The sequence below is a fragment of the Lissotriton vulgaris genome, chromosome 6 (genome assembly GCF_964263255.1).
Source record: "Lissotriton vulgaris chromosome 6, aLisVul1.2, whole genome shotgun sequence".
NCBI classification, from domain to species: Eukaryota; Metazoa; Chordata; class Amphibia; order Caudata; family Salamandridae; genus Lissotriton; species Lissotriton vulgaris.
This window is the reverse complement of record NC_141694.1, coordinates 307,971,773-307,997,673: the sequence shown is the minus strand read 5'-3', so window position 1 is coordinate 307,997,673 and position 25,901 is coordinate 307,971,773. Positions and strand designations below refer to the sequence as shown.

The window sequence follows — 25,901 nt, the reverse complement described above, 5'->3', positions numbered from 1 at the left end:
AACACTGTACTACTAAAAAGTTTAAAACGTTCTGTAAATGTGAAGGGTTTTGACATTAGGGGTGATATTTAAGTTCCTCAGCTTGATTCGTGGTAGCAGTGCACGTGCATCAAACCGAATATTGTATAGAGAACAAGTGGCCTCAATTGAATTTAGAAAAGCTCCAACCTTCCTATTAGGATGAACATTTTGATAATTTTTTTGTATTTGTTTGTGAATGAAATAAAATATTAAATCTTTTTTTGTTTGTTTAATAAATGCTTGTTTTTGTAATTTTGTGTATTTTTTTGTTAGTTAAATTATAAACAAGCATTGAAAATGCAACAGGTCTCGCCTTTCGTTAAGTTAAAGCCATTTGCTTTGCTAATGGTATTGTATAGCAAAGCAAATGGCCTTAACTTAATAAACGGCGAGACCTATTGCATTTTCAATGCTTGTTGTCATAGGTTGTGGATTTCAGTCTTGTCCACTGGTGGGTGTGTAATATTTAAACCGTGATGTGTGTGTGCTTGGCCCGGCATGTGTACCTATTCTCCTGAAGCATAAGGAAGACAGAGTGGTGCCCAGTATGAGTTGGAATTGTATAAGGGAGGTGATTCAGTGTCCACTTTAGCAGAGCCGAGTGATGGGGAGGCCGAATGATGATTGAGTAATGATTGGAGCACTCGTGTGTTATTGCTTGACCAATGATTGTTTAGAGTTACTGGTAAAATAATGTGTGTGTTGATCAAATCTGATACATTTGAAATTGAATTTTGAAATGGAGCAAACCTAACAGGCACTGGAGAGAAAATTTGGCTTAGGACAATGAAAGATTCCTATTGGAGACCTCAACAAAGGGCTCTCTTGCAACACCTTTTCTCTACTAATCGGAGAGATACCTTTTAGAGAGTTCTACCCCTTCCTTGTAAGGCTCGGGGGTGTTGTGGTTCCTCGCTAGTGTGCCTTGCTTCCAACAACAAAACTTCCATAAAGAGCAGAGATTTGACCAAGTATTAAACAAATCTACAAAGAACCAGGCCGGCCTCCCTGCAGGGGAGAAGGGTGGGCAGGCCTGCTCCTGGAGTTGGAGGCGTGAAGATACATTTGCCATTTGTCAACCAGAAGATTTGTATCAGTGAGCAACCCAATATACCCTTGAGGGCTTGGGTAAGAATATATAGAAGGGTAAAAAGTGCCTTCAAGGGAATTTGTTTTCACAAATAAGTTTTTTAAAATGATTTAAAGAGGCTTATAAGGACAATTCAATGGTCCTCTGATGGACTCAATCCAAAATAGTACTTTTTCTACTGATCAAGTAAACATACACAAACTGTTACACAACATGAAATAAACATAAAAGAACAAACATAAGGCAGGTGTATAGGAAAATATTGAATTTATCATTCAGTTAAAAGGTAATCAATTTTACAATACAAATATATATAAAGGCAGACCTACAGGTGTAGAAATCGTAAACAAATATATAACTCTGTAGGTCCAGATGTCACCTTTCCTAATTTTTCAATCTGATAAATAAAAAGGAAAAAGGTGCTGGTCGACGTTTCGGTCTCCTAAGTGTTAGTCTGTGAGACCATCTTCAGGACTGTAGAAATTTATATTTGTAATGACCAGTGTAAACTCTATCACTGATTAAAAATAATTAAAAAAAAGCACACAAATGATAGATGAATCCCAATAAACGGAACATTTTCTGACAGATGCTGCTATTTGAGTGTGCTAAGTGCAGATTTAGAGGATTATAGATGGCGAGGGGCGTCCTAGCAGGACTGAATTACATGCCTGTTGGTAACCGTAATTACTTACCTGTCTTAGGTAGAAGTCCCAGTGCCTAACCTAGGAGTCCAGCACTGGATTACAAAAGTAATGAGAACCTACTTTACCTGTGACTTGAAATTCCTTCCATAGGATAACATTGCTTGGTTTTCCCTGAAAAGTGTCAACTTTGAAAATGCATTTATATTCTTTAAAAATCACCACTGTAACCAAAACACTTTTACTTAACTGTTTACAGCTTAGCTGCTGGGACTGAATCCAGGATCCAGTCCTGTGGTTAGAAAAGTAATCCTTACAGTATTCAACTGCATGTATGTAGAAAAACCCATTAAGCTCAATGTTAAATTGTGTTTAAAATTGAGTTGCCTATTGCAACTACTTTAGCTATTGTACTTACAAAGTCTATTGCCTTTCTGCAAAGTAATTACCTAAAGTCACTCATATTGAGAAAAGTATATTTTGATACATGTTGGTTCTAAAATAAAACAACTATATCCTTTGTTATAAAAACAATTGGCCTAGAGTCCAGTTCTTGAGTGTGTGAAACCTTTTGCTGACTGAGTGTGTACAACAAATGCTTTACACTGTCCTCTGATACTGCTTGACTGCTCGACCAAACTTCCACTTTAGAGAGTAAGGTTATATCTAACTTTAACCTCTGCCATACCTCTGCCATACCTCTGGGGACTGGGGACTTTATACACACTGTACCTTACTTTGGTCCAGTATATAGCCACTTTCATACATTGGTGGATCAGAGGTGGGATACAAACTTGCATTTGTTGTACTACTTGGTTACCATCTTATCACACAACAGAACTCATAAATTGCCTTTAGAATTCTGAAATTGGGTTTTCCAAAATACTAAAAGTCTTGTCAAGGCCTTGCTTAAAGTCCCAATAGAATTCTAGAAAAATAAAAGTCACTATAGTCAAGGGTAGAGGGTTAGAACTGTCAGGTTAGAATGTCTCAACAGAACTCAGCTATTAGTGAAGATGACACCATGGACCTGGTTGAGGAGTTCGACCTCACACCTTATTTACACTTGTCTTTCAAGGAATTGAGGTTCTTATGCACAATTAAAAATATAACAATGGGCCTGCATCCAGACAAACAAGGGCTTCAGGAGCTCCTGGCCGAGTATGCTAAAGGCCACCCCTCTGAACATGGTGATGACCAGTCAGAAGGGGGAGAGATGTAAGAGGAGGAGGAAAATCCCCCCCCCCCCCCCAAGTCATCTCTAGGGAGGAGAGGGCCCCCATACCCTTTACTCCAAGAATCAATCTCTGGGATCCTAGACCTCACACAGAGAAAACATTGGGAATATCCCCAGTGAGGAGGACAGCTTTTTAGCAAAGCAGGCCAAAAGAATACACCTAGAGTCTAGACTTCTGGCTCTAGAGAAAGAAAGGAAAGAGATGGGTTTAGCACCCATCAATGGTGGCAGCAATAATACCAATAAGGATAGAGAAGATAATTCTGATCCTAAAATCCTCAAAGGGATTGTCCCTAAATTTGAGGAAGGTGATGACATCACCAAGTGGTTCACAGCCTTTGAAAGGGCTTGTGAAATAAGAAGAGTAAAGAAACCTCTTTGGGGGCACTCCTGTGGGAACTGTTCTCTGGTAACTGCAGAGACAGGCTTCTGACCCTCTCTGAGCCAGATGCAGGGTCCTATGACCTCATGAAGAACACTATGATTTAGGGATTTGGACTCACTACTGAGGAGTACAGAATTAGATTCAGGGGGGCTCACAAAACTCAGTCCCAATCCTGGATAGACTTCGTAGACTACTCAGTAAAGACACTGGATGGTTCGTTATCTTATGAAGAAACATATCTTAAGTAACTGCTAAATGAAAAGTTGCATCAGCATTTGGTAGACCTAGGTCTAATTTCTCCCCAAGAATTGGGAAATAAGGCAGACCATTAGGTCAAGGCTAGGGTGACAAGGACAACCACTGGGGGTGACCAAAAGAAGGTGGTTATAAAACCTCTCCAGGGGAAAGGTGATGAGAATCCCCAAGATAAAAAGTCTGAGTCTTCTATTTTTTGTTTTTGTTTTTTGAAAATCTTTTTATTGGCAGAATAAGTAAGAGCGGTCATAGTAGGTTTGACATCATCATAGTTTTCACATTTCGCAGTTCTTACATATTAGTCGTATCTGTTCAGTGATTAAACATTTTCATTTTTATATGGCCCCAGTTATTCCCAACTAAACACCCCCCACCCTCTCCCTCCCTCCTTTGGCACTTACATTTAGTCACAATAGTCATTTGTGGTACTCGGCCTAGTCTAGTATAATCAGTTCACTGTTGTTATCCTGTTGTAACCTTACAAAGGACTATATACAGTTCTATGCATATATTGATTCCGTTCTTTGCACCTAGAACTACTCACAACATCCATAGTATGGGTTGGCCATAATCATAGAGGGAGCTCCATACGCTTCAAGCACATCACCTTACTCCTAGTTATCGGTAGTTGAATCGTCAGACGCAGCGTCGTCACCTGCCTCAAAGGACCCCAGTAGAGTGTTACAATCTAAGGATATTAGGGTCTTCCTGAGTCCCCTACACTCTTCGCGCTGCAATGTACTGCCCTTAGCCTTCCCCCAACGCACCACCTCTGCCCTCCACATCTCTGGATCTGGTGGTCTAATCGACTTCCATTTCATTGTTATGGTGCGTTTAGCAAGTAGCAAGGCTAGATCAGTGAAACGTGTAGCTACGCTTTTTTCCCATTCTACAGGACCCAGCCCCATTATGGTATACTCTAAGGCAGCATATGGTTTGGAAGGAGCCAGTCAGACTAAGGCATCATGAACTGTCTTCCAATAGTATCCCAGTTTCGGGCAATCCCATAACATATGTATTAGTCGCGCATCGTCCGCGCCGCACCGGGGGCATGTGCCAGCCGTGTTGGGGAACATTGTGTGTAGGCGGTGGGGTGTCAGGTATGCCCTATGTAGTATCATAAGCTGTATGAATTTAAATTTCGGGTTTCTCGACACCTTCCTCGGGAACTTGAGAATTTGCTCCCATTCCTTGTCCCTGTCCGGTCTCCTTAGATCGCCTTCCCATTTGTCTCGCAATGGCTGCAATGAGACTGACCTTCCATCTCGTATACCATTCGTTATCCATTTCGTCAGGTGACTGCCCGATCCCATTAGGTACTGCATTGTTAGCAGCGGGTTCGTGAGCGGTTCTTCTCCGTTCGGCGCCCATGTCTGTGCTATATAACGACGCACCCCGGCATGTAAGAGAAACAGCCCTCCCGGGGTGTGATGCGTGTTCCAAAAGTCCTCGAAGGACATAACCCGGCCATCCGCAAACAAATCCCCAACCTGTGACACTCCCGCATCGTGCCATGCAGTGAGTATTTGACTCGATAGTGGTCTCGGTCCTACAGGGATTCCTAATAGTGGTATCGTGGGGGCATAGGAGGACGTAGGGGACGTGTATTTCACCGCCTTCCTCCAGTAGTTAATCGCGAGTCTAAGCAAGGGGGGCGTTGACCTTGGAACTTCCGCCCTTGGCAGTAACAGGGTGTGGATCTTCCCCCTATTCCAGTCTGCTTCTTACATGTCTATTTCATGCAAGTTGCGCCCGCCAACCAGTAGGCCAGCCATTGCAGCTGACTGGCGTAGTTGTACGCTTGTAAATCCGGGACCCCCATACCGCCCGGCGCGGTGGGGAGCTGTAGTTTAGTTAGGCTAATGCGTCGTCTCCCCGACCCCCACACCAGCTCCGTTAGTAAGGTATTTAGAGTCTTAAACATGGAAGCAGGGACCATGAACGGCAGGCTCGTGAAGTAGTAAAGCAGGCGGGGCAGTACTACCATCTTAGAGATGGCCACCCTGCCCGCTACCGATAGAGGCAACGCGGTCCAGAATTGTACCTGCGATTTCAGCGCTGCGGATGCCCAGCCCAGGTTGCCATCAAGCATATCCCTTGTACCTCTGTATACCTGTATCCCCAGGTAGCGGAAAGTTGTCTCCGCCACCTGGAAAGTGTGCGGCGCGTAGGGCAGTTGGGCAGTCGCCCCTGAAGTGGAACAGCAGAACCCTTAGGACTTAGGTTCGCTAATGGTAAGTCCCGATAGTGTTCGGAAGTTTTCGAAGATTTCAGGGACAGGGTCCAAATCCCCCCTCAGATCTCGTAAGTATAGGATAATATCATCTGCATAGGCCGATACCACATGAATCGCCCCATCTCTACATATGCCCCTGTGGTGCGCCGATCTACGGAGTTTGCAGAGCAATGGCTCTAGCGCCAAGATAAATAATAGCGGGGACAGCGGGCATCCCTGCCTTGTTCCCTTCACTATGTCCAGTTGCGCCAAAATGCATCTGTTTGTGCGGGCCCTGGCCGTTGGGCGGGTATACAACAACTGGACCCAGGTAATATATTCGGGCGGTATCCCGAAGTTCACGAATGTCACAAACATATAATCCCATCTGAGGGAATCAAATGCTTGCTTCAGATCTAGGGAAATACAGCCCTCCGTTCCCGCCGGTGCTTGTTCGCAGAGCATGAGTTGGCTAAGCCTCCGCAGGTTCATAGCCGTGCTCCTGCCAGGTACGAAGCCACATTGGTCGGGGTGTATCAGTTGCGGAATATACTGTACTAGCCTCGTCGCGAGGATTTTACTCAATATTTTATAATCTGTATTTAATACGGACAGAGGCCTGTAGTTAGCCAGGTGCAAGCCGTTCCTGCCCGGTTTCAGTAGTGACACTATTAGGGCCTGTAGCGACGATTGCGGCAGTTCCCGTGTTCGTAACGTTTCCTGGTACACCACATGTAGGCGTGGGGCTAGTAGATCAATAAAGGCCCCATAGAATTCAGCCGGGAGGCCATCCGTTCCAGGGGTTTTATTCCGCGGGAGTGCGCCTATAAGTCTGAGTCTTCTAAAGGGACCCAAAAACCTGCACAGGTGGGTGGGTCCCAAACGACTCCTTATGTGCCTCAGCAGGGTCGGATTGGGATCACAATTTGGCCCGGGCACTGACGAAAAAAGTGGCCCAAATTTGCAGGGTGTGGCCCACAATCAAGGGGCGTGGCCCACCTTCAAGGGGCGTAGCCCACATTGAAGGGGAGTGGCCCACATTCAAGGGGCGTGGCACACATTCAAGACACATGGCCCACATTCAAGGGGCGTGCCCTTTCATGAAGTACCATTTGGTTACTCTTTGAGGTCTAATTTGTTGAGAAATGTTAGTAAATTAAGCATTTTAAAGCTTACAGAGCCAGTAACATTGGTAAAGGCTTGGAGCACTGCAGTTCTGAAAACCGAATACTTACTTGCAGTCTTAACACCCTGCACAATGTCGTTAGATACTCTTTCCCAACAAGCTATGTCGTGACTCTAATCATCACATAAATCAGAAATCCACAACATAGGAAAACCAGACCTGAGTTCTATTCATGAGCACCAATTACAGTACTCAAGATCAGATTTTTTTATTTAAGGGCCTGGGTGATGAAGTGATCTGCCCATAATCACAAGGTGTTAAGCAGACGCTGGGACTCAAACATGATTCCCCATCTCTGCAACTCTGGCATCAGGCCATATATGCCTATGCACACACAAGGAATGTAAGTGGGGGGATACTGTTCTTGCGAAGGCCACAGGGCCAAGGTGACAATGGCCAAAAAAACTGAGCAACTAATAAAACAGAAAGGCCCCTTTCCGTTGCAAAATTATTCTAGCCCTCCAGCGCAGGAGCACCTGAAAAGCAGCGAGGACCCTGCTATTACTAACCTACTCAGCCCTCCCCAGCCCTCCAGAGCAGGAGCAAATGAATAGCAGTGAGGCCACTGCTATTAGTAAATTAATCAGCCCTCCAGCCCTCCATGGCCTCAGGGCAATGTCCTGGCAGCGGAGCACAAAAAAGCTGCTGGGTTATCCAGGCTGAGGTGAAATTGTGAGAGTTCCAAACATCACCTGGCCCCCACAAGGAGGCCCATTCTTCCTCTCTTACTCACCCACTATACCCTGCATGCGAAGGGCTGTGGGCGAGGTGTTAAAACAAACACTATTTCTGGGCTGCGTGGGCCCCTAGGGGGCCGATGTGAAAATGGCTCAAAGGACTGAGCAACACCTGGCCCCCAGGGAGGCCGATTCTTGCAAACAATCAGCCCTCCCCAACCAACCCTCTGCGTGATTGCTGTTCAGGGCAGGGGGTGAAGGAGGCCACAGCTGATAATCGCTATACGGCCGCACAGTGAAGCTGCTTTCCTTTCTCTGTCTTGTGCCCTCTGTAGGACGGTTTTTTCTCCCCTTTCCCAGTCCACAGAGAGCACTCTCTGTGGACTGGAAAAGGGGAGAAAAAAAAACGTCCCACAGAGGGCACTGGAACACCGGCCCATCGGCCATTGCCCGAGTGCCCGCAGTGCAATCCGCCCCTGTGCCTCAGCCCTATAGGGGGACGAACTTTGATCCCTCCAAGGCCTATTGTAACAACTGCAAGAAGACTGTAGACCAAAATTGCCCCCACAACAAGGCCCCTAAGGCGCCCAGTACAGCTACTCCTGGGGCAGCAAGTCTACAAATGGGATCAGAGGAGTGCCCAGAACAAATCTGAGAATATACTCAAGCAAGTCTAGTTTCCTTGGGGGAAGTGGAGTTTGCCACTGTAGCTGTGTGGCCACCCAACTTGAAAAAGTATTTGCAATACCCTTACATTAATGGAATTAGGATAGAAGCCCTGAGGGATACAGGTGCCAGTGTCACTATGGTGAGAAATACACTGGTTTCCCCAGAGCAATACCTGATTGGGAAATGTCTCCCCCAGTCACCAATGCTGACAGTGTTACCACTATTCATCCTATGGCTATGGTGACATTAGGCTGGCGGTCGGGGGAGGGGGGTGGGGTTCGTTACTGCCTGAAACAGGTAGTTTTCTCTCAGAAGTCTGCTTGGAAATGACCTAGGGTTTCCAAGTCCCAGGCAGAGGACTTGGAAACCTTAGAGGGAACTGAGCCCATGGAGCTTGAGCCTTGCCAGGTTCTCCTGGACCCAGGGGGACCCACTAGGGAAGAGCTGTGCCAGGGTAGCAAAGACTGTCCCACTCTTGAAAGCATGAGGCAGCAAGCTGTTTCAGAAGCACAGGGAGATGTCAGTGGTACCCACAGAGCTTATTGGGAAGAGGGATTACTGTATGCTGAGGCAAGAAACTCCACTCCTGGAGCCACTAGGAGAGTGGTAGTGCCACAGAAGTACAGGGAGTTCCTCTGAACTTTGGCTCATGACATCCCCCTAGCTGGGCATCTGGGGCAAAATAAAACTTGGGAAAGATCGGCACCTGGGGTGACCTCCGGCTACAGCAGACAGGCGAGGCATGCATCTGGAAGGACGTTACCACGGATTTGCGCTCATCAGGGCAACGTTGAATGTCGGCCCCCGCTGGCACATATAATTGGCGGAGTGCCGCGGACTGTGCAATCAGGTACGCTGGTACATATCATATGGACAAACCCATAGAGCTGTAACCTAGCGTGAAGGACGCTGGGGGGACGGGGAGCATGGTGTATCCTGAGAAGGCAGACATCGGCTGGGAGTAGACGGTAATTGCTGCAGAGGCCGGGGAGCCCGGACACTGGTGCGGTGGTGCATGGGTGCCATTTTTGGGGCTTAGCCATTTTGTGTGGTGCGCCCCTAGCACAAGAGGCAGGCCCGGGTGCAGGGGCGCCTCTCGAGATAGGTGGTGAGGCGCTGGCGAGACACTGCAAAGTAGAGCTCGTAGTGGTGCTGGGCCCCTGCACAGCAACAATGGAGCCCAGGGACTGCCGATTAACAGCAAGCCAGTGTACTGTCAGGCGGGTGGCGCCTGCTTGTGGGGCTAGGAACGTGACCCCTGCGGAAAACAGACTTGTGGCATTGGTACGGAGGGGAAGGCCAGAGCGCTATCTGGTGCAGCTTAAGAGGGACTCTGCAACGCGCAACAGGTGTGCTCCGGGGAGGCGGTGTCCAGTGGATCGGTGGCCTTCAGTGGTACAGCCGGACACCGACCTGGTGCTGTTGGTGGGGCCGCGCCGTGCCTGTGCTGATTACACCGGACACTTATTGTGCAAAACACGAATGGTCGCAACAGAGAGTGCACTAGAGCCATAGGGATAACAGTGAGGCGCCCCTGGGCCAGTGCGGAGGAGCCAAGGGATCCCTGCAACAAGGAGGGGTAGCAGGCTACACGGTACGGCCCGCAGGTGATACCCCCGGTGCCTGTAGCTGGCGCGGCGTGGGCAGATTTCCTCCACATCACGGGGACAGACAGTCAGCCCACTGAGAAACTGGCCGTAGAATCCACAGTGTCGCCCACAGGGAGGATTGTCCACTGATTGCTTTGCTGGCCAGGTGTCACGAAGAACTTTTGACTGCAGGTGGACCCCGGAGGCCCTGGTTCGGTGGCCTGCTGCCGGTGGGGCTCCCATGCACTGCAGGCTGCCTGCGAATGCCAACAGCTCATGAAGGGCAGGCTACGGGACAAGTCGCAGCAAGGACAGGCACTTGCAGGAAGCCTGGACCCCCACAGGTGCGCCAAGGTGGAGACATGGAACCACAGGCGGCGGCTCTCACGGCTAAGATGGAATCTGTGCTTGCAGCAGTAGAGAGGATTGGCACCAGCTTAGAGCAGACCAAGGAATCCCTGGAAACATGCATTTCACCCTCCTTCATGCAGATCATCGTAAGCTGGCCGAAAAGGTCGCGGTACATGGCCAAGCAATCCAAGAGCTTTAGCCCGTCACCCAGAGTCACACTGCAGCACTACAAAATATGATTGACCGGGTACATGCGCTTGAAGACTGAATAGACGATGCGGAATGGCGCTCTCACCGCAACAACATTCGCGTGGTGGGCCTTCCAGAGGGGGAGGAGGGCAGACACCTGGAGCAGTGTGTCGAGCGCTGGCTGCGTGATCTTTCGCCCCAGGGGGCGTTGTTGCAGCAGTTTTTTGTGGAGAGAGTGCACAGGATGCCGGCGCAGAAGCCCAAGCTGAGAGCCAGACCCCGACCGTTCCTCTTCAAACTCTTCAATTACCAGGACAGGGATGTAGTGCTGCGTGAAACACAGAAGTCATGTGATCTTAATGTGGGAAGCAGTCGAGGCATGTTCTTCCCGGACTATACTGCAACTGTGCAGCGACATAGAAGCAACTACATAGTGGTGAAGCGTCAACTTAGGGAGCTGGAGTTGCCTTACTCCCTGCTGTTCCCGGCTCGGCTGAGAGTGGTCACGAAAGAGGGGACCCGATTCTTCGACTCCCCAGTGTAGGTGTGGTACTGGCTGGAGGAGTCGGGCTGTGGACAGGAACACTACGTCTGGGTTCAGATACTGGGAGCCTGATGGAGAGGAGACCCCGACAACGAAGGCGGCGAGGGACGCACTATCTTAAAGGCTGGGCCCAGTAGCGCCCAGCCCGTAGAAAATCAGGATAGAGCGTCGGGAAGCTCTGGAGGTGGTGGCAACACTTGGGACTGTGCATAGCAGAGACCGCATGGAGGCCTACATATGAAGTGCTCTGGGAACTAGTGGCGCATCATCTACGTCCACTGTAATCTCTGAGGACTTGAACCTACCACTGGTGACTCCACAGACTGCTGACCAGATTATGTGATATTTTGATGCTGCTTGAGCTCAGACATGGTCAACTTATGCAAGTAGAGATTTGTTTTGTTTTACCTATTTCTCCACACATGCCGTTAAGCTACACTGCGTATTAGGGGTGTCATCAGGGCCCAAAGAGGCGCATGCGCAACGCCAGGGGGCAACTTGCCGCCCAATGCTGCATTCACCTAGGGTCTACTACTAACCAGATTAACGATGACACATACTAACATTGCGACCTAGAATATACGCGGCATGCACACACCATCGAAGCGTTACTATAACTTCTCCTATGTCCAGGGGCACTCAGTGGGTATCTTCCTTTTTCAGGAAAAACACATGACCCAGACAAAGCTTGACCGGCTTTGTGGCTTTGGTGGGGACAAATATAGGGCACCACTTTTTCAGCGCATGTGCGGGGTACACTGATCTGGGTACGAGCAGGCACGAGGGCAGATATACTCTAATGTGGGGGAATTGAATGGTCAAGTGCTGTTACTGGAATCGTTTTATGCCCCTAATGTAGACCAGCCGTCCTTTCTAACTCAGCTTTCACAGGTCTTGACCCCCTATGCTGGGCTCCCTTAGCTGCTTGGCGGGGATTTTAATATGGTGCTGGACGTTCACTTGGACAGATCCTTCCCCCTTTCCGCACGACAACGGCGGTGTCCAACGCGCAGGCGCTTGGGGACTGGCTCTCTAACTGGGTGCTACAAGACTTGTGGCGCATCTTCCACCCAACTGAAAGAATCTACTCCTATTATTCAGCAGTCCATGATCTGGATGTCCGTTTGGACAGGATGGTGGGTTCCCAGTCTTTGCGCCCGCTTATTGCGCAATCAGAATACCTGGGGCGGACGCACTCTGATCATAACCCCCTGTGGTTCCAGATCAGCTGGGAGGCGGACCGCCCATCTGTACCCACATGGCTACTCCTGTCGTGCTCACTGGAGGACTTAGAGTTTCACTCTTCCCTCGGAACGGCTATTCTAACGTATTTCGACATTAATGAAGGGACGGCGAGCAGCGCATTTGTTGAATGGGACGCCCACAAAGTGGCTATCAGGGGGCACTGCCTTGGAGCCACTTGGAATATTCTTAAGACGCTATCAGCCTCCCTTGCACGATTAGAAGCCGAGCTACTATAATATGAGCATGAAGGAGAAGGGGGGGCAGACATGCTGGTAGACTGGGGGACCTCCGCGACCAGCATGCAGAACTTCTGGGACATCTGCGATGCCATAATTACACGGCGCACACAGCCCGAATCCATGCCAGGGCGGACAGAGGGGGCCGCCTATTGGCCTGGCTGCTGCGACAGGAGGGAAGTCTTGCCCCAATAGGAGCACTTCGCACGGCGGAGGGGATACTGGTCTATACACAGCACGAGATCCACCGAGCCCTAACCGATCACTACATGCAATTATACAGAGCCAGAGGAATTGGCCCCAGGCATCTTCTGGAGAGATGCCTGGACTCTATCCACCTGCCCACAGCCTCAGAGGAACATAAGGAGGCGCTTAATGAGCCTCTCGCCTTAGAGGAAATTGAGGAGGCGATCAGCTTACCTTCTGAGTACTACAAAGCATACTGTGAGTCCCTGGCGCCATTACTCCATACGTTGTATAGCACGGCGGTAGAGGATCAGTTGTTACCTCCTTCGATGCTGGAGGCATACCTGGTATCCCTGCCCAAACCAGACAGAGACCCCACAGCTCTAGGATCATATAGACCCCTGGCGATGCTTAATGTAGATTACAAAATACTCGCAAAAGTACTGGTGGAACGGTTGGCACCGGTGGTTCCCCACCTGGTCCATGCTGACCAGAATGGGTTCGTCCCTGCGCGGTGCACTTCGCTGAACCTACGGAGGTACTTTAGGGTGGCAGCCGAAGCCGCACATGAGTGGCCCAGGGCGGGATGACTCATCCTCGACCTGGAGAAGGCATTCGACTGCTTAGAATGGGGCTATCTGTCGGAGGTGCTGTTACGATACGGGTTGGACATGGGGTTCCTCCAAATGGTCGACTTACTGTACAAAAACCCCACAGTCCGAGTACTGCTAGGCCCCTACGTCTCCGATGCTATAGCTGTGGGTCGAGGTACTAGGCAGGGGTGCCCCCTGTCACCGTTACTGTTCGCGCTGGCAATTGAGCTCCTAGCCGTTGCTATACGAGCAAATCTGGGGGATGGCATACCGCTGGGGGACGCGGTCCATCAAGTGTCGCTCTACGCTGATGATCTGCTTGTGTATGTCAGCGACGTGGGGCAAATACCTGGACAACTGGCCCAACTGCTGCAGTGAATTCAGGTAAATCCTGCCTTTATGCTTTTGGGAAGGAAAACACTGACCCGGGGTACTTTCTGGGCGATACAAGGGTCCAATGGAGGGAGGATACCTTCGCGCCATCTGGGGATACAGATCTACCGCAAACCAACTGATTTCTTCTATGGGAACCTGGGGAGGGCAGTCAAAGCTCTAAAATCGTAGGAGCGCTTCTGGAGCACACTTCCGCTGACAACTACAGGCAGGGTGGTGCTCGTTAAAATGGTCATGCTCCCCGTCTCCTGTACTACTTCGTTAATTTCCCCCTATTTATTCTGGCGGCCTTTTTTAACATGCTCACTAGGATGTTGCCGGACTTTATCTGGGGCACCGCTCAATATAGACTGGCACTAGCGAAGTTATTTCTACCGACGAATCAGGGAGGTCTGGCTGCTCCTTGTTTCGAACACTACTACCTTGCCGCTCAGCTGCAATGGGTCGCTTGCTGGCTGGTAGATAGTGGTAGGGACAATATGGCTACAAGACTGTCGCCGTATTGGCTGGAACGAATAGCCAGACTCTTTCACCCTGCTGCTGACATTGCGCGCCCAGCACCGCTCCTCTTAGCGGTGGCGTACAAATGTTATCGGAGGGCTCTATATCTCACCAGGGCTGCTGTCCCTTGCGCGCCTGTGATACCTCTGGAGGTCTCCCCCAGTGGAGGAGGGGTCTTACGGCTCCTACGCTTGGGGAATGGTGGGAGGCTGATATTCACACACTTGGAGATTTATAACGGCATGGTGAGCTCATACCCTACGAAACCCTGGTGGCGGAGGAGGGGCTCCCACCTGGGGAGTTTTTAGCGCACCGCTCCCTGATAGCGAGGTTGGCTGCCAAATAGGGGGTTGTGACTACAGAGCCCAGTCAAAACCTAACCATGCAATATCTACACATCATGGGGAGAGGCAGGCATCTGGTCCGCTGGTTTGCGGCATCGTTGCATGCGCATGCGGCTCTCAGCTTAGATCCACTCCGCCGCAATTGGGAACTGGACCTGGGAAAAGATACTCAAAAGTCCTGTACGTATCCCTAGAAACATGCGGTTCCGCCAAATCCAGCTATTCATCGTCCATAGGGCTTACCTCACACCCGAGCTGATTAACAGGTACTTTCATAGTGGCTATGCGATGTGCCCCAGGTGTAGCGAGCTGGGGGCGGGATTTTTGAATGTGCTATGGAGTTGCCCTAGGCAGGGTACATACTGGCGCGCAGTTGCTGGGTTGCTGTAGGATTGCACAGGTCGCAACATACCCTTTAATTGTCCTGAGTACATATTACATCACTTCAGGAGGACCCCTAAGGACAAGGTTACATCCCGGTTTTTGGATTTTGGACTAGAGTTGCAAAACGCCTCCTCACAAAGAGGTGGAAGGCACACGATCCGCCACACCTGAAGGCGTGGCATGCGTCATTTCAGGCATGGGCTAGGGCAGAGGGAATTGCCATTCGAAGGGAGGAAACACTGGGGCTGCGGAAAGAGCCTATAGCGGCTCACTGGGAGCAGATGCTTTGTGCACTTCAACAAATGGAAAGGGAGAGACACGGGAGACACCCGGAGAAGTGTGGCTCAATGGTTAGAGGAGGCATACCCGGAAGCTGAGGTCAGACCCGGGACCAGGGTTCAATTCCCGACGCGGCAGGGTCTGAGCCCAAGTGTCCACGGACTCGATAATTCTCACTCCGGTGCCTACTCGAATCACGGGTTCACACTCTGCAACTCTGGGCAATAGCTTGCTTAATCTCCACTACGGCCCCCGCGGCGGGATGCCTGGCTTTCACCTTGGGGATGCCCAGTACGGGTTATCTCACAGGGAAAAGCCAGGACGGGTTCCCAATGCAAGCGCCAGGACACCCCGCTGGGGTAGCCGTGCGCTATATAATATACACTAAAAAAAAACAAAAAAAAAAACAATGACCGCAGAGGTGGAGACACACCATATGCCAATACATTAACCTGATATTCCGGTAGCACTTTATTCTTGCTTTAGTCCCAGTACGAGTGCAACCACACTAATGAGGTCACAGCTGCGGAGCGCTTAAGGGGCCCCGCGGGTGGAGAAGGGGAGAGGGAGTTAAATATGCATACACGGGTTAATGCTGCCACTGTTATGGTTCCTTTGTTTTATAAGTAAACCATCTGTTTCAGTGATCGAGGTTAATAGTCAGTAAAGGACTGCACAGGCTGTCAGAAGGTTAACATGCTGCTTCTATATTGTAACTTCAGAGACTGCATTATGACTTTCGGACCGAAGTACAGCTGGCTCCTGCGTGAGCACTCCTCGTTTCAATTAAAGTAAAGTTAGAATGCATGCAAATCCGGGGTTGATGCACACTTATGTGTTGGCGCAGCTTAATGCATGACTGTCAGTTTATATATGAGATCCCTGTCATGACTATTTGTAAACTTAAAACAATAAAAACAGATTTAACAAACAAAATAGGGGAAAATCCAAAACGACTGAGATGGTCCATCTCCCTACAGGGAATGGACTTTGAAGTGGAACACTGACCAGGGACTGCCCATGCCAATGCAGATTGACTTTCCAGGTTCTTCCACTTAGATAATGAAGACTCCCTAGGGCAGGGTTAGTCTCATCACCTTTCGTTGGGGTGGGGGTGGGGGGGGGGGGGGTGAGAAAGTGCAATCTTTCTTGCATGGGCATGCCCCCACTTTCTGTTGCTGAATTGCTGATGTGCTTTGACTGAGTGTCCCCTGGGCCTGTGTTCCTTCTCTAAAACTGTGTTGAAAGTAAAACCCAATTGGCATCTCTGGCCACCTGTCAGCCCCTTGTAAATGGTACCATAGGTGCCCATTGCATGGTGACCATAGAAGACCCCTAAGGGCTGCAGCACTTATTGTGCCTTCCTTAGGGGCCCTGTACCCTGACACCCATACAATGCCTTTGCAGGCTGAGTGTCTGAGTACAGAACTGAACAGAGAGTCGACATGGCACACATCCCTGTGTGCCATGCCCACAAGCTCACTGCCCTGGCATCCATCAGTCACCCCTCTAGCTGGGTGCCCTATACCAGTGGTGTGGGCAGAGGTGCATGAGCCATGTGCCCCTACAGTACCCAGGGCCATTCCTGGGTACTGTAAGTGCAGTGCTGCCATTAAGAGTATATGGTGCTGGGAGGTTGTCATTTTGAACTCCACAGCACCATGATGGCTCACTGAAGACTGAGAAGTTTGATATCAAACTTCTCAGCACATTAAACCCCCACTGATGCCAGTGTGGGATTTAATGTAAAATGCACGACAGAGGGCATCTTAGAGATGCCCCCTGAAAACTAACCAACTCCCAGTGTCCTGACTGTGTGGCTACTGAGGCTGCCACTACCAGACATGTTTCTGGACCCCTGGGTCGAGATCCTGCCGCTCTCGGGTGCCTGGAAAAATGCACATCCTGGGACAAGGTGCCAAGCCTCCTCCCCCAGGATGGGCAGGGGAAGCTTTGTGAGCTTCTCCAGGCCACTTGCTGTACTTAGCAACTGGCCCCCACCGGTTCTGACCCCCACTCTGGCGGGAAAATGGCAGGAAAGGGGTGTGCCAGCCTATGCCAACCCTCACAAGATGATGGACGGAATGTTGCACAATGGCAAAACATTCACCCCCAGTCATAGATCTGGGTTTAATCCATCGTTACTTTGCTCACCAAGCCACCCCAGTTCAGACATGGCCATATGCAAATCAGTCTTGACCCTGTGCCTCATGGGGACAGTCCAGCCCCAACTGCCAAGCCATGTCTTTCCTGGACCGGAACCAAGCATCCTAGGACCGGTTTCTGGCCATCAGCCGTCTTCGGCCAGGATAGCTTGACTCCAGTGGCTTAGTGAGCAAGGGACGCACGTCTGGGCATACTCTTCCCACATAGGGTGAACAGCAAAACACACAAGATGATGGACGGAATTTTGCACAATGGCAAAACATTCACCCCCAGTCACAGATCAGGGTTTAATCCATCATTATTTTGCTCACCAAGCCACCCCAGTTCAGACATGGCCATATGCAAATCAGTCTTGACCCTGTGCCTCATGGGAACATTCCATCCCGAACTGTCAAGCCATGTCTTTCCTGAACCGGAATCAATCATCCTAGGACCGGTTTCTGGCTATCAGCCGTCTTCGGCCAGGATAGCTTGACTACAGTGGCTTAGTGAGCAAGGGACCCACATCTGGGCATACCCTTCCCACATAGGGTGAACAGCAAAACACACAAGATGATGGACGGAATGTTGCACAATGGCAAAACATTCAACCCCAGTCACAGATCTGGGTTTAATCCATCATTATTTTGCTCACCATGCCACCCCAGTTCAGACATGGCCATATGCAAATCAGTCTTGACCCTGTACCTCATGGGAACAGTCCAGCCTGAACTGCCAAGCCATGTCTTTCCTGAACCGGAATCAATCATCCTAGGACCGGTTTCTGGCTATCAGCCGTCTTCGGCCAGGATAGCTTGACTACAGTGGCTTAGTGAGCAAGGGACCCACATCTGGGCATACCCTTCCCACATAGGGTGAACAGCAAAACACACAAGATGATGGACGGAATGTTGCACAATGGCAAAACATTCACCCCCAGACACAGATCTGGGTTTAATCCATCGTTATTTTGCTCACCATGCCACCCCAGTTCAGACATGGCCATATGCAAATCAGTCTTGACCCTGTACCTCATGGGAACAGTCCAGCCTGAACTGCCAAGCCATGTGGAGAAGTGTGGCTCAGGGGTTAGAGGCGGCAGACCCGGAAGCTGAGATCGGCCCTGGACCAGGGTTCAATTCCCCGCCTCGGCGGGTCTTGGGCTAAAAATTCCACGGACTCGATAATTCTCGCTCCGGTGCCTTCTCGACTCACGGGTTCACACTCTGCGACTCTGGGCAATAGCTTGCTTAATCTCCACAACGGCCCCTCGCGGCGGGATGCCTGGCTTTCACCTTGTGGATACCCTGCCGGGGTTATCTCACAGGGGAATACCAGGACGGGTTCCCTAAGCAAGCGCCGGGACACCCACTGCGGGTAGCTGTGCGCTATATAAGCTCAAAAATACATACATGTATTTCCTGGACTGGAAGCTTTGTGAGCTTCTACAGGCCACTTGCTGTACTCAGCAACTGCCCCCCACCGGTTATGAACCCCACTCTGGCGGGAAGAATGGTGGGAAACCCTAAGAGAGGAAAGGGGGTGTGCCAGCCTATGCCAACCCAGAACCTCAGGTGGGAGAGGCGAGGTGAAGCACGACTCTGGGCTCCGGCCATCTTGAAGATGTGGAGCCCTGCCCAATCACAGCTAGGCTCCTGCCCCCCTCCCAGAGGAGAGGAGCAGGTTAGGGGTTGTACCCACCCCAGGACAGGGACCCTTTGGTCCCTGCACTTGCCCTACCTGTAACACCCCTAAATATAGTAATTAGGGGCACCCTGAACTTCCTTCCTCAGATGCCGATTGCAACAAGAAGAAGAACGAGAAACAAGAAGACCATCCGTGCAGCTGCTAACAAAAGGACGACGCCCACTGACTTGGCCCCAAAAACCTACAGGCCTGTTGATCCTTGAACCTTCTCCTGCGAATCTCCGGCTTCTCCTGCAGACAGCAACCTTGAAAACACCGGAGGACCTGCCTGCCTTGAACTTTCCAAAAGACTGGGACTCCCACGAGCAGTGGCTCTGCTCAAACAGCAATACTCCCGGTGCCAGCCAGGAACCGCGAATCCAGCCCACTCTACACACGCCGAGCCTGGCCTGTGCCGGAGTGAACCACAACCACGAGGGCATCCCCCCAGCGACTTGGACCCGAAGTCCAGTGCCCAAAGACCTGCCTCGATGAACCAGACGACGCCTGCAGCCTCAAAACCAGGGACCCCTCCGACTGCGACTAGCTGAGGGTAAGATTTCCCGTGCCAAAAGACACCCCTGCACCTGGCGCCCCACGGCTCCCTGTGCCTTCCTTTGGGGTACCTACCTCTTCTCCAAGATCCCAACTTACCTCTCGAAGTGGTAGTCGCACCTTAAGAATCTCTGTCCCCGAGCCTGCTGCCTTTGTTCACTTTTTAACTTTCCTATTGGATAACATTGAGCGCATGACGGCTCAAAAGCACCCCGCACCCAGCCGCCCGAGTGCCACTGGAAGTGCAACTACTACCATACTCTACTTCCCCACTTGCCCTGAGTAAGTGACCAGGAGCTCAGCTCCCGCAGCCGCGTGGCCTGCTTGCTTGCAGCCACCAACCAAAGACAGCCTACTACCTCCATTGGATTGCATTGGGCCTACTCTCTCTGCAGCTGGCTGCCCCTGTGCAGCTGAGGGTGTAACTACTCTACCTTTCCGACCCTGGGAGACCTCTGAGTCTATGCCCAGAACCTTAACTCCACTAGTCGAGTACTTACCTACAAGCCGATAACTCACTTTCCTTCCATAGGTTAATATTGACTGGTTTCACTTGAAATTTCTTCGAAGTGTGGAGTTTGGAAACGTTAAAATATTCATCTAAAATCAGCCAAATACCGAATTCCGAATTACTCACCTGTACTGAACCGAGAAAGTAATCCTAACTGTAATTACCCGTAACCTACTTTACCTGTGACTTATTTCCTTCCATAAGATAACATTGCTTGGTTTTCCCTGAAAAGTTTCAACTTTGAAAATACATTTATATTCTTTAAAATAACCAAAACGCTTTTACTTAACTGTTTGCAGCTTAGGTTCCGGGACTGAATCCAGGATCCAGTCCTGTGGTTAGAAAAGTAATCCTTAAAGTAATCAACTGCAGTGATGTAGAAAAACCCATTGAGCTCAATGTTAAATTGTGTTTAAAATTGTGTTGCCTATTGCAACCATTAAAGCTATTTTACTTACAAAGTCTATTGTCTTTTTGCAAAGTAATTACCTGAAGTCACTCACATTGAGAAAAGTATATTTTGATACCTGTTGGTTATGAAATAAAACAACTATATATTTTGATATAAAAACAATTGGCCTAGAGTTCAGTTCTTGAGTGTGTGAAACCTTTTGCTGACTGATTGTGTACAACACATGCTTTACACTGTCCTTTGATACTGGCCTACTGCTTGACCAAGCTACCACTTTAGAGAGTAAGGTTATATCTACCTTTAACCTTTGTCATACCTCTGGGGACTGGGGACTCTATACACACTGTACCTTACTTTGGTACACTTCACACTTCAAGTCCACATCACACTTCAAGTCCACATCACCACTTCAACTCTACATCACCACTTCTAGAAGTTCACATCACACTTCAAGTACACATCACACTTCAAGTACACATCACCACTTCAAATCCACATCTTCACTTCAAGAAATACACATCAACACTTCAAGTATGCATCACTGCTCCAAGAAGTACACATCACTATGACACCATCTCAAATTCTACTGCTCCTCAGCATCGACTGTAGCATGACTGCTCAGTCCACAACTCACCACAGAATCCATAGCATCACTCAAAAATAATAAGCAATAGTCTTGGTTTTTCTTCGGGTACCTATGAGAACGAATTCATGACAAGGACCTACTGTAACACATATTACAAAATCACAACAAGTGATTATTTTACATGCCCCTACAACGCAGCCCTCAACAACAATCATGATGTTTTTCTCACCTCGTCATATCCCTAGTCCTCCTAACCCTATACCAAAACAAACACCTAGTCCCATCCTAATACTTACCCAAAGGTGTCCCCTGCCCTTAATCTAAAGGAACCCCTGAAATACTAAAAGCAGTGTCACAACTCAGAACTGGCGACATTGGTCCAAAATCACAACATTGCTTTAAATGATGTGCCACCACTCCAGAAACTGCGGCTTTACTCAACAATCCACAGAAGCTCTATAAAATAACGTTCACTCCACTGACTAATCAGTAGAAACACGTAACATGTTTCAGCACTCCAAAACCCACAGTGTTGGAATAAAATGTATTACTGGACTCAAACATTTTTAGTTTTGCTCCAATATCAAAGACAGCACTGCACAATCCACTATTCTGCTCTAAAAGGTTCTACACAACGCAAACATCAGTATCACAACACCAACATCTACAGCATTGCTCCAACTTCAGTTGCATTGTTCCAGAACCTGCAGGCCCACTTCAAAATATGCAACACCTCGTTCAAATATACATCTGCGCTTCAACATACCCAACAACTTTCTCAAACCTGGAGCACTTCTCAAACCTGTAGCACTTCTCTAAAAACTGTAGCACTTCTCCAAAATCTACAGAACTACTAATAACATGGATTACACAACTCCATAATGTACAGAACCCTTACTAATGTATTATACAACACCAAAATCCATAACATCATGAATAACATGTATTACGCAACTCCAAAATCTACCGCACCACTAATGACATGTATTCCACAACTCCATAATCTACAGGACCCTTTTTAACATGTATTATACAAGGACAAAATCCATAACACCACTAATAACATGTATTACGCAACTCAAAAATCTGCAGCACCACTAATAAAATGTATTACACAACTCCATAATGTATAGCAGCCTTACAAATGTATTATACAACACCAAAATCCATAACACCTTGAATAACATGTATTACACAACTCCAAAATCCATACCACTAATAACATGTTTTAGACAACTCCATAATCTACAGCACCCTTACTAATATGTGTTATACAACACCAAAATCCATAACATCTTGAATAACATGTATTACGCAACTCTAAAATTTACAGCACCACTAATAACATGTATTCCACATCTCCATAATGTACAGCACCCTTACTAATGTATTATACAACACCAAAATCCATAACACTGCTAATAATATGTATTACCCAACTCTAAAATCTACAGCACCACTAACAACATGAATTCCACAACTCCATAATCTACAGGACCCCATCTAACATGTATTTTAGAACTCCAAAATCCACAACTTCACTAATAACATGTATTTGACAACTCCATGATCTACAGCATCATTGAAAAAACGGTTTGAACAACTCCAAAATTCTACTAGCCAAATAAAATAGAGTTGGGCCTCTATAAAGCACTTACATGATATATACAAAAGAGGTGCCTTTCCCGTTCAATCTTACAGCTTTATGAGTTACAATATATCTAAATCTACTGTACTTAAGAAAAAAACTTCATATTCACTGCACTTATCATTATTTTATTCAATGTTATGACTTTCAGAAAATAGACAAGAGCATATCAACATCATCATCCAGCATGTGTGACAAGAATTGTATTCAGCTGTGCTCTCAAAGCAAATTGTGAACCATCATCACAAAGGAAAATACACAAAAGTGAGCAATTGTGCATGGGCAAATAGGGATTCCAGTGGTTAAAAACTAGAATTGTAATACGAAATCTTATTTTGGAATGGCAGTCCTTACTTCAAAGAGTGTGGATTTTGTACAGGTGTTTATTGCCTCACTTTATTATGTCCAGTGGTGATGGTGTGGATTGGATTAAGCCAAGGGTTTCATCTTCTCATTAACATGTAACCCTGGGACTCAGCATTTGGGTACCTGCTTTGGCCATTGCCCTTGTTCTTCTGGCTGTCATCTTGTTTTGTACTCCTACCCCTTGTGATGTCTCCTCAGGACACAAGCTGATGGAGATACTTGATGATTGTGGTATGACGACATTGTATCCACAAGATCATGCACAGTGTTTTGATCAAGTATGTAATTTCAGATGCTGTAGTGATGTTATCAGTGATGTCCTAGATCATGTCATGAGTGAAGTAACAGGTGGCATAATTAGTAGTGCATGGGGGAGCGTGAGTTATAGTTACTTTAAGACACACATTGTGGTTCTAACTATAACTGGTGAATTTCAGTGGTAGATATAATGTCCCTTTAACCTTTGTTTTTTCAGTGAATTTCTAAGGTTCTTTTAAATACAAAGTAAGATGATATCATCATACCTAGCTATAACATCACTTTGACTTTTGTTTTTTTCAGGCAATTCCTAGTTTTTTTAATGTAAAGTAAAATGTTATTACCATATGTAAAGCCAACTCCTCGCAGTGCATGGCCTGCGGACCCACATTCAATACCCCCATGGACAGCCACCCCCTGTGGTGCACATCCTTTAGCGGTATACTGTGGAGATTTGCCCGCCGTTTGCAAGGTTGTCGCTAGAAATCCTGCAGCGGGTGCAGTGACACCGGGCTAATAGTGATCTTTTTGCCTGTGTTGAGGAGCCACTGCTTGCTTTTTTGCTGCTTCGCAACTGGTTATTACCAGTCTATGCTGTCCCAGTTTTCAGCCTTTGCATATTAATATGCTCTGTTAAATAGGAGGCAATCGGATGCATTGGACTCAGTGATAGTTACTTGTTTTTGTTCCTCCCATCTCACATGCAATGTCACACTCTCAAACAGGATGCGAAAACAAGACCCGGGGCAGCTGTGTTGATAAGCTGTTGCCGAAAAGCTTATCTCTGCTCGAGGATCGGCTTGTTCACTCTTGTAACGCAAATACCATACCGAGGGAGACGTGTAAAGTTACACTCAGTGTGTGGTTCCCAGTTTCCCTTTACTTCATTCGTATATTGTCTCTGGGTGAAGAACAGTTCTGAAACACCAGTCAATTAGTCACTGTTTTCCTATTCCCATTTTTATTATGCACTGTTTCAACGTGATAATATTATTGAACTTTAAAAAGCATTTTACATTGGAAAAGGAACAAAGTAATAAAAAAGCCATTAGAATAGTCTAATGCTTAATGCTGACAAATGAAAGGAGCAGCTCCACTGGGACATATAAACCTCCAGCCTGTTCCTCGCTGAAACCCTCAGAGGAAACAAGTTTGCTCACACCGTAAAATGTATTGTTTATCACGTTTTAAAACAACAGCAATCTGCAGAAAAATACACTTGAGCCCAGTTTTAGTTTGCCAATCAGTGCTTAATTTGTGCCGGTTAGGTTTCCGGTGCTCAGCACCCGCACTTAATTGTGATAATAGCTGTCTGCTACATGGTGGCACTGTTTGTGTCAGAGATGAGCACAACAACAATTGTTTATTAATTCAAAAGACATTATAAATTACTAATACCTTGTGTCCCAGCTATTCTTGTAGCTTTGGGGCATGGAAGAGTCTGATTTGTCACACTTGTAGGAGTATAATTGCTAGAAGTTGTGTTGTTACTATTATTGGCAGCACCGGCAGGGGCAATGGGTAGTGCGAGCTGTGGTAGTCACATTAAGAGAGCCCTGCCACATATTGTTTCACAAATTAAACACTGGACTGCCAGTGGTAGCTTGAAGCACAGCATGGCAATGTATTTACTATCCAGCTGTTTTGCATTGGAAAGGGCGCACATTTGACACTGTAAAAAAATTGAATGCCCTGCTTTGTGTCAAGGGGTAAACAGTGACCGATTTTGACTCCCGGCCGACTACGAAAATAGCCAGACCAGGCTTTACATTAAAATAGCAATGTCTACTTAAAGACAGTGCAAACAACGGGGAATGTGTCAATTTCTCCCAATAATGACATAATGTATGGGTGCTACAGTGCACAGCACACATCCAATGTGTGGCAACCTTTTGAGTTTGTCTACGCATAGAAATGTGTGGTGGAAATTTGTGCCTCAAATACAATCCTATGCTAGAAGCTTACACTCCCCTGTGCACCCTGGTGTGAAGCTACCTAACTCACAGGGAAGCCCTGTTTGTGGCACAGCGCAGGGGATGCACTGTATTTTTCTCCTTGCACAAATGAGCACAATACATTAATTTGGATGCTGCACTGTGTGAAAAAAAAAGAAAATCTGGGCCTTGTTTACCATGAGCACAAAAGTAAAAGTGTGTAGTTTCGGTTATACTGCTAACATGTATGTAAAACTCTCTTTTTACTATGACTTATATACACTGACTGGCTACATAACAATTACACTTGCCACATCTCTTACAACCCCTCTCTCATCTTCTTTATTTTGTTCTTCATCTCACTCTCTCTTTCTCTCTTTTATTTTGTCCTCTTTTCCTTTTCTTACTTATCCTCTTTTTTGGCTTCTGTTTTCTCCCTTGCTACTCTTCCTTGGCCCTCTCTTTTATTTTCGTCTCCAAAACGTTACTTATCTCTTTCTGTGGCGCACACACTGTTTTTATCTTCCTAGTCCCTAAAGCAAAGACAAAACCATTGCTCAGTTTAACAAGCATTTGCAATGCAATAG

General features: G+C 47.8%; 1 protein-coding gene across 1 annotated transcript in view; it reads left to right on the top strand.

The window, feature by feature from the left end:
* GREB1 (growth regulating estrogen receptor binding 1) overlaps positions 1-25,901 on the top strand; it is a 612,299-nt gene that overhangs the window by 150,691 nt on the left and 435,707 nt on the right. The gene's annotated exons all lie outside the window — the stretch shown is intronic.